Source organism: Papio anubis, chromosome 12, assembly GCF_008728515.1.
Source record: "Papio anubis isolate 15944 chromosome 12, Panubis1.0, whole genome shotgun sequence".
NCBI classification, from domain to species: Eukaryota; Metazoa; Chordata; class Mammalia; order Primates; family Cercopithecidae; genus Papio; species Papio anubis.
The window spans coordinates 70400761-70410469 of record NC_044987.1 but is presented as its reverse complement, the minus strand read 5'-3'; positions in this window follow the sequence as shown (position 1 = coordinate 70410469).

Sequence of the window (9709 nt, the reverse complement as noted above, 5' to 3'; positions counted from 1 at the left end):
TTCATATCCAGCCAAACTAAGTTTGGCTGGATATGAAATTCTGGGTTGAAAATTCTTTTCTTTAAGAATGTTGAATATTGGCCCCCACTCTCTTCTGGCTTGGAGAGTTTCTGCCGAGAGATCTGCTGTTATTCTGATGGGCTTCCCTTTGTGGGTAACGTGACCTTTCTCTCTGGCTGCCCTTAACATTTTTTCCTTCATTTCAACTTTGGTGAATCTGACAATTACGTGTGTTGGAGTTGCTCTTCTCGAGGAGTATCTCTGTGGCGTTCTCTGTATTTCCTGAATTTGAATGTTGGCCTGCCTTACTAGGTTGGGGAAGTTCTCCTGGATGATATCCTGAAGAGTGTTTTCCAACTTGGTTCCATTTTCCCCCTCACTTTCAGGCACACCAGTCAGATGTAGATTTGGTCTTTTCACATAATCCCATATTTCTTGGAGGCTTTGTTCATTTCTTTTTCCTTTTTTTCTCTAGACTTCTCTTCTCGCTTCATTTCATTCATTTGATCTTCAATCATTGTCTTTCTTCCAGTTGATCGAGTCAGTTACTGAAGCTTGTGCATTTGTTGCGTATTTCTCGTGTCATGGTTTTTATCTCAGTCTGTTGGTTTATGGCCTTCTCTGCACTGATTTTCTAGTTATCCATTCTTCCATTCTGTTTTCAAGATTTTTAGTTTCTTTGCACTGGGTACGTAGTTCCTCCTTTAGCTCTGAGAAGTTTGATCAACTGAAGCCTTCTTCTGTCAACTCGTCAAAGTCATTCTCCATCTAGCTTTGATCCGTTGCTGGCGATGAGCTGCGTTTCTTTGGAGGGGGAGATGCGCTCTGATTTTTTGAATTTCCAGCGTTTCTGCCCTGCTTTTTCCCCATCTTTGTGGTTTTATCTGCCTTTGGTCTTTGATGCTGGTGACGTACTGATGGAGTTTTGGTGTGGGTGTCCTTTCTGTTTGTTAGTTTTCCTTCTAACAGTCAGGACCCTCAGCTCTAGGTCTGTTGGAGATTGCTTGAGGTCCACTCCAGACCCTGTTTGCCTGGGTATCAGCAGCAGAAGCTGCAGAGGATAGAATATTGTTGAACAGCTAGTGCTGCTGTCTGATTCTTGCTCTGGAAGCTTCATCTCAGGGGTGTACCCAGCCGTGTGAGGTGTGAGGTGTCGGTCTGCACCTAGAGGGGGATGTCTCCCAGTTAGGCTACTCAGGGGTCAGGGACCCACTGGAGCAGGCAGTCTGTCAGTTCTCAGTTCTCAACCTCCATGCTCAGTTCTCAACCACCCAGAGGTGGAGTCTACAGAGACAGGCAGGCCTCCTTGAGCTACGGTGGGCTCTACCCAGTTCGAGCTTCCTGGAGGCTTTGTTTACCTACTTAAGCCTCAGCAATGGCGGAAGCCCCTCCCCCAGCCTTGCTGCCACCTTGCAGTTAGATCTCAGACTGCTGTCCTAGCAATGAGGGAGGCTCCATGGGCATGGGACCCTCCGGCCAGGTGTGGGATATAATCTCCTGGTGTGCCATTCGCTAAGACCCTTGGTAAAGCGCAGTAGTAGGGTGGGAGTTGCCGGATTTTCCAGGCATTGTGTGTCTCAGTTTCCCTTGGCTAGGAAAAGGGATTTCCTTCCCCTTTGCACTTCCCAGGTGAAGCGATGCCTCGCCCTGCTTCAGCTCTCACTGATCGGGCTGCACCAGCTGACCAGCACCGATTGTCCAGCACTCCCCAGTGAGATGAACCTGGTACCTCAGTTGAAAATGCAGAAATCACCCGTCTTTTGTGTCACTCACGCTGGGAGCTGGAGGCTGGAGCTGTTGCTATTTGGCCGTCTTGCTCCCGACTCTCTCGGTGATATTTTTTAAAACCTGTAATTACACATTTGAGTTACAACTATCAATTTTTATAAACCTCAAAGTACATGTTATCTTTAAAAATAAATACATATTTCCAGTGCCATCTCTTTATAGGGCCAAGAAACAATGATTAAAATGATTAGAAACAGTATTAACAAAACCCTAGTGCCCAAATCGTAGTTCTTTAAAACCATTTCCCAGTTAATAAATAAATAAATAAATAAATAAATAAATAAATAAATAAACAAACTGAGATTTCTTGGAGAAATGGCTCATTCCAGATTAGGGCAAGGAATGTACAAGATGAGCCTGGAACATTTGTCATACCAGAAAGCAAAGAAGCTTCAAAAGATTCTTAGGCTTGGGGTAAAGGGTCTGGAGATCCTTGAATAAATTCTTCATGGCCATCCAGTGATGGGGTGGACAATACAAGCACCAACAGGGATAAGCACCCCCATGGATCAAACCGTATCAAGTGTTTACACTTTCCAAATTGGTAAATAAATTTAAAAAAGAATCCAGCATTTTTTCCTGCCTTTCCTATATGACTGTGCTTCAGGATAACTAAACAGCTCATAAAGGGAAACTTCTCTCCATAGATGTAATAATTTAATAAACAAAGAAGAAATGATAGAAGTAGACTATCATCATTTTGCAATCCAGCCAAAATGAATTGACAGATCCAGCCAGTGATTTTCAATAGTTCTAACGTCACAGAGTATGAGGCATCTAGATGTTACGTACTTCTTGATGTTCTAAACTCAAACCTGGATCTGACCAAATCTACGGATCTACCTACCAAGCTAGTGTAAATACAGAAGACAGAGGAAGGTGTTAATAACACTACAGGAAGACAAGCAGCAAAAGTCAGGCTGTAGGAAACTACAGGGCATACGACTCTGTTTCTTCAACAAATAAACTTTAAAGAAAAACTGGAGAGAGACTTGAGAGACATCAAACAATTGCAGCGTATGGACCTTATTTGGATCCAATTAGGCTTGGCATGAATGTCAAAGACAGGACTGGGCTTTGACCATGCTCCATAATGTACAACTGAGGTTGGGACTTATCTGTGCTGCGAATCAACAAAGGGCTATTGGGGAAACCCTTGGCCAGTATTCACGTTCCCTGGCCCTTCAATCCACTATCCTGTACCCCTGCCACACCCTCCAGCCCTCTCACTGCTCATGGCATCAGCCCTGAACTGTGTGTCCTGCTCCTCCCATCCCATCCCATTCTTCACTTCTGCTGTTTAAGGCCTCATTGTTCATTCTCCCATTTCTGATTTCATCCATCTCTCCAGAAGCGACACTCAACACTACTATCCCACTGAGTCCTGGGCTCCCCACCACATCCTCCAATCCAGCTCCTCTCTCCAACCATGCTGCCTCATTTGCTCCTTTGAGTTAATGACATGCCAATGGCCCTTCAATCTCCAAACTCCATAGGTCACTCACTACACAGTTCATTAGGCCCATCAGTGCCACCCGGACAGTGCATAAACTCTTCTGACTGCACCCACTCTGTCTACACCCAGTCATCTTTCAGGGAGTCGCAGAATGTCAGAGTGAGAACTGTCCTGCTTCTGCTGATGGATATCAGTCTTAGGCTCCAAGAGAGCCTCCATCCAAGGAGTCTAACAGATAAAGGCTCCACCCTGCCCACCAGCATGGACTGAATGAGGCCTGGCCCAACAGAAGTCAGGAATAATAGGGACAATGGGCTTCTATTCACACATTTACAGAAGAAGCTAGACATGTTCTAATAATTCCCCTGAGTTATCTTTCACCCCAGGTTAGCTGTCTTGATGGGGGTTCGGACAGAGATATTGGACTCTAACCCTTTGCAGAACTTAGGACAGAGGTTTTGGGGATGGGATGGGGACCCCATCTAGGGACATTAAGCTCAGGTGAGTCATCCAGCCCCAGAATGAGAGGTCCATTTTCAGACTTAAAAGAGCATCTTCAGAGCTAACCAAAGAGACAAGCAGCCCCTGGCTGAAAACAGGCTAGATGCCTTGTACTTGTGTGTTCTGTTTCTCATTTTTAGAAAATGAAAGTCACTCAATAATTCACATTAGAAACTATGATAATGCAGGCCAAAAGGCAAGAGAATAAGAAAAGTAAGCATTCTTCTAGCAGAAAAACATAAACATAAACAAAGCAACATAAAAAGCAGTTGGCTTTTGAAGCCAGCCATGACTGTGAGGAAGTTTGCCCTTCCTCCTGCCATGGCACTCCTTTGGGAAGCTTCTGTCTTCTGGATGGAAAGCGAAAAGCTCCTTGTGTAGCCACTACCGGGAAGGTGTTGTGCTGGGTATGGAATCCCGACAGTGCTGAGCAATAAGCATTTCTGTTTCCATCTCACTGATTAAGTACTGAAGCTTGAGGAGGTCATGTGGCTTGACCATTGTCACCTGGTAAAATGAGAAGGAACCAGCACAAGAACTCACATCTGTCTGGTTCCAAATCTCCTGCTTCTTATTTAACTCTTTGCTGCCTCTGGCACAAATCAGAATACCTAATTCTCCCTTCCCACAAGAGCCCTTCACAGTTTCAAAAACAACTGCCAGCTCCCCTCCTCTTCCCTCCTTCCAGACCAGTGTTTCGCAGCCCATGTAGTCCCAGTCCTTCGTCAGTCAGCATGACATGGCTTTAAATCTTTGCATCTTTCTTCTCTGAATATGTTCCAATCTGCCCAAATTCCCTTAAAGATGTGAGGCCCAGAAGTGGACACGGATTTTCAGATCTGGACTGATGGGCCGACCAAAGCAAAGCCTGAAGGGATTATCTTCCCCTTTGATCTGGAACCGAAGCTGACGGTAGCACAACTTAGGATGGATTCATTAGCTTTGCTGACAGCCACAACACATAGCTGGCTCATAATGAGTGTTCACTCAGCTAAAGCTCCCCAGAGCTTTGCACCCTGGCCTCTGCTAAGCCGCTTTCGTCATCCTACACTTGAGCGATTTGTTGTTTGGAGCCTCCATTCAGGATTTTCCCATTATTGATTTCAATTCCACTCAAACACCCACTGAGCTAGGCACAAGCGCCGGTTGCTGGGGAGCTGGGAGGCACAGGCACCATTGAGCTCTACACTGCTATTTTTCCATCCCTAGCCCTGCTCAGAGCTCCTCTGGGCTCTCTTGCATCACTCCTCTGAGGGCCTGGCACACACTGCACTCTTCTCCCAACAGTTCCTTTCACCTTCCTCAAGAGCAGAGCCACACCTTGAAAATTGCCAGGTCCCTGGAGTAGTGTTTGAGTGACCAGAGCTGTGCCAAGCAGGGTATTTTTGTTAGTGAGTGAGCAGCTGCCAAGAACATTTCAGGAGATGATTTATTCCTTCTCTCAGAGCTGCTTATACCAAAGCTCTCTGTTCCCATCAGAGCCTGCACCTCCCATGAAAACCCTGTCACAGTTTGGGATCTGAGAGGAGTCTGTTTGCCTGAAGGAAGAAAAATCCTCTGTTTCTTTCTGCCAGGTTTTCTCACGTGTCCAGGATGTGTCCCCCTGGCCTGGAAATGGGGGTAGAAGTGTAGGGGCTATTAGCTGATCCCAGCCTGGACCCTGCCCAGCAGTTTGTCTGCAGTTGGAGGTGCCATGTTCTTGGCCCCTACCCTCTGACAAGCTGATAGTGCCTGGGCTGAGTTAGGAAACATTCAATCCCATAAGGCCGGGAGACCATAGTATAATTCTGACCCTTTCCAATTCCTTGACCCAAAGCTTGAGTTTTAGCTAAAATGTCTTGCAACTTGGTTTGGTGTAAATGGTGGCCACGTGGTATGGTGACAAGAGCTCTAAGCTGGAAGCCAGAGAGCTGGGTCTGGTTCAAATTCTACCACTCATCAGCTATGTTTGTGACCTGGGTCTGGGCCTCAGTTTCCTCATCTGCCACAAGAGGGCTGACATACAGACTCTCCAAAAGCTCTTCACATTGCAGTATTATCTGATAGTGTGGCTATGGAGCCAGAGTGCCTGGGTTCACCCCAGCTCTGGCATTTACCAGGTGTGTGACCTGAGGCAAGTTACTCAGGTTCTTTAAACCTTACTTTCCTCTTCTGTACATGGGGATAATACTAGTACTTGCCTCCTAGGATTCTTATGAGGATTAAATAGGCACAAAAGTGCTTACAGTGGTGCCAGGCACATAGTAAATGTGCAGTAGTTGTGGTGGTGTTCTTGTTCTTGTTTTTATCGCTAATTACCAAACTGAGTCTAGCCTTAGCTATCAGCGATGGGGCATTCCTATAGCAACAGCTATATTGGCAGCATAGCATCTTCCCAACAGAATCTGTGAAGTCAATTACTACAACAGGGAAACCAATGACCTCAGAACCAAAGTTCACTTGAAGCTTCCTCCAGCCCCAGCCTCAGCCCAACCCAGCCCTGGACCTAGCCCAGGCCTGAGGTTTCCCAACCAGGCCCAGCCCCAAAGTTCCCTCCCTCCCAAGCTCAGGCAGACCCCTGGGCCTGAGAGGTGGGTAACCATACCTGGGCCCCCAAGTCCCGAATCACCAGGCAATTAAACTTGCCTTTTATTGTGGTCCTGAGGATTATAAACAAGTAGGCCTGACAGATGGGTCATTCCTGAGACTCCTGCTTCGTTGGCTTTAAGGACCCCTTGGCGGTAAAGAATTTCAAAGCTGCTAACACCATAGTATATCGAAGTGGAATAAATTCTTCTGAATGGTCCTCAGGTGAGAACCAGTGCTGCGCAAATACCTCCTGGCTTCCTCTTGTAGGACCCAAGACTGACCCCTGGTGGTCTCTACGACCTCCTGAAGTCCAGACTTTACCATGCCCATCCTTGAGAACCTTCTTTCTGTGTCTGAATCTGGTGTTGTCTGTCTGTCTCTCTCTCTCTCTCTCTCTCTCTCTCCCCCCCCCCCATATTTTAGAACTCTCTCTTTCTTTGTTCTATCAAAGACAAGACAGAAGTCATTTCCTGAGTCCCTTGGGGGTAGGAATGGCATTGGAGGGAAAGCTTCAAAGTCAGTGCTCAAAGTAAAGAGTGGCAGAATATCCCAAGCTCAGACCTACCTTCCTGCCTTCACCCTCTGCAGAAACGTCAGGGTCCCACTTCTGGCACATGGCCAGGCAACCATCACTGGGCTAATGCCGCACACCCTGCTTTAAGGCCAGGACCAAAGAGCTTGGTCCCGGGCTGTGTCTACACAACCTATGCCTTCAGGGCCAGTGTCTAGACAACCTGCATCTCAATAATCCAATCTGCATACCATGCTTTTGTAACTTCTGTATGTGAAGTTCATATCTCTACAATCCAATTTCTGTACACTCTATGTCTCTTTAACATGTGTCTCTACAATGTATCTGTACACTCCATGTCTGTACAACTCCCCTGTACATAATCCTGTCCTGGGAAGCACATATCCGCACAACACGCTCATGCTGTCACATGGGTTTCTGCACACAACGTGTCAGGGCAGAGAATGGATGACCAACCAGGAGGAGTTTTGCTTGTGACTCATTTTGAAAAGAACGCCTTCCTCCTCAATTCATACTCCAGGATGGTGACTGCAAAAGCCATCTGGATTGTTCCTCCAGAAATGGCTCCTTTATCTCAGGACTTCATAAAGACAAGAACAAAGTTAAATGAGAAGAGATAAAAACCTCACCGAGAAATAGCCTGAAAAAGAGATCCTCTATTATGTTTTTGAGGTAATCAAATACACTATATCTTACTCATAAAATAAACTTTGAAATAAAACATATCTCCAGCTATGCTTCTCTTTTAAAGTAGTTCACACTGTCTGTTTATACTAATTGAGTTAATTAGCATAGTTAATCAGTGATGTCATAGTTAACAAGTTAATCATCACAAGGGTTAAGGTTAGGTAAGGTGAAGATCAAATTTCTGCAGAAAATAGAGCTCGCAACTTTAAACAAGATAAAAAAAGACAGTTTTCTCCAAAAAAAATGAAATACTCTTTATTACAATAAAGTTATTCTAATAAATGTTTCCTATAACAATTTTAGAGTCTTGAGCTTAAAATTAGTGTTTAAAAATTAAACATTAAAAATGTTTAATATTAATGGAAGGCTCTCTGTCCATCAATTTTGTGATGACAAGATATAGAATAAGCATACATTTCACTTAAATTTTAAGGTACAAACTATCCAAATAGTTGCTAAGATTTTAGCCATCTAATCTTGTTTCTCAGTGGAATGCTGCTGGCATTGGGGGTTAAGAATATTCTCACCATGTGTCAGGTTGTCCTAGGCGTTGCGGGATATTTAGCATTCTTGGTCTTGTCCACTGAGTACCAAAGACACCCCCCAGTCAATGTGACAAACATAACCATTCCCAGACATTTTCAAACACACCCCACAGGGTGGTACTGACCCCAATTAAGAAGTGCTGGTCTCAACAAAACTTAATTGCTTATCCAGGGCTCTACATTCTCAAAACAGGGGTGGATAGCTCCTTAAAGTCTTCCTCAAGGTTTTTGTTAAAAACATGTAGGCTTTGGCTTTAACTTTAATTTTTTTATTGAAATTTTTATGGAGATGATTATAAAGTCACATGCAGTTCTGAGAAATAATACAGAGAGGGTCTTTGTACACTATGTCCAGCTTCCCCATGGTAACAAAATGTTTGTTTTGTTTTGCAAGACTATAGTATAATATCACACCAGCATATTGACACTGATACAATCCACCCATTTTATCCTGATTTCCCATTTTACCTGTACTGATTTGTGTGTGTTTGTGGGGTGGGGATTGTTTCACACGTTATTATCACCTGTGTTACGCTCCTGCCTCCACCACACAGTGAAGACATTTCAACACTACCAGGGTCCGTCATCTGACCTTTCATAATCACACCTGTCTTCCTCCCACGCCACCCGCCTTCCCCTAGGTCCTAACTCCAGGCAACCACCAGTCTATCTCCCAATTCTAAAATGCTCTTATTTCAAGAATGTTACATAAATGAAATCATGCAGTATGCAACCTCTTGGTATTAGCTTTTTCCATAGTAGCAAAATTTCCTATAGATTCATCCAAATTGCTGCATATATGAGTACAGGTAGTTTGTTCCTTTTATGGTTGAGTAGTATTCCATGGTATGTATGTACCACAGATAGTTTAACCATTCAACTGTTGCAGGACATCTGGACTGATTCCAGTTTTTAGCGATTACAAATAAAGCTGCTATAAATATCTGTGCACTGGTTTCTCTGTAAATGTATGTATTTCTCCAGGAGAAATGCCTGAACCTGTAATTGCTAGGTGGTATGGCAGTTGCATTTTTTAAAAAGAAACTGTTAAACTGTTTTCCAGAGTGGTTGTGCCATTATTTTGATATCATACGTTCTGCCCATTTTCTAATTCGATTGTTTAGTTTTTTACTGTTGAGTTTTGAGAGTTCTTTATATACTCTAGATATTAGTCTTCTGCCAAATACATGGTTTGCAAATAATTTTTCCCACTCCACAGAGATTTTCATCCTCTTCACATGAGATTTCAGAGAGCAAAAGGTAATAATTTTGATGAGATCTAATTTATCAAATTGTGCTTTTGTTGTCAAGTCTCAGCACTTTTGCCTAGCTCTAGATCCTGAAGATTTTCTTCTTTGTTTTTTCTAAAAGTTTTATAGTTTTATGTTTTATATCTAAATCTGTGATCCATTTTGAGTTAATTTTTGCATAAGACATGAGGCTTAGATTGAGTTGGGTATTTTTTTTATTGCCTTTGTGTCCAATTGCTCCAATACCATTTGTTGGAAAGTCTACTTAAATTTAATTTTAATCTAGGCTAAATTAAAGACATTTGAGGTTTATAATCATTTCCCACACATGCACAGGAGTAAGCAACAGAGTTCACTAACAGTCAACACAAGCATGCATATT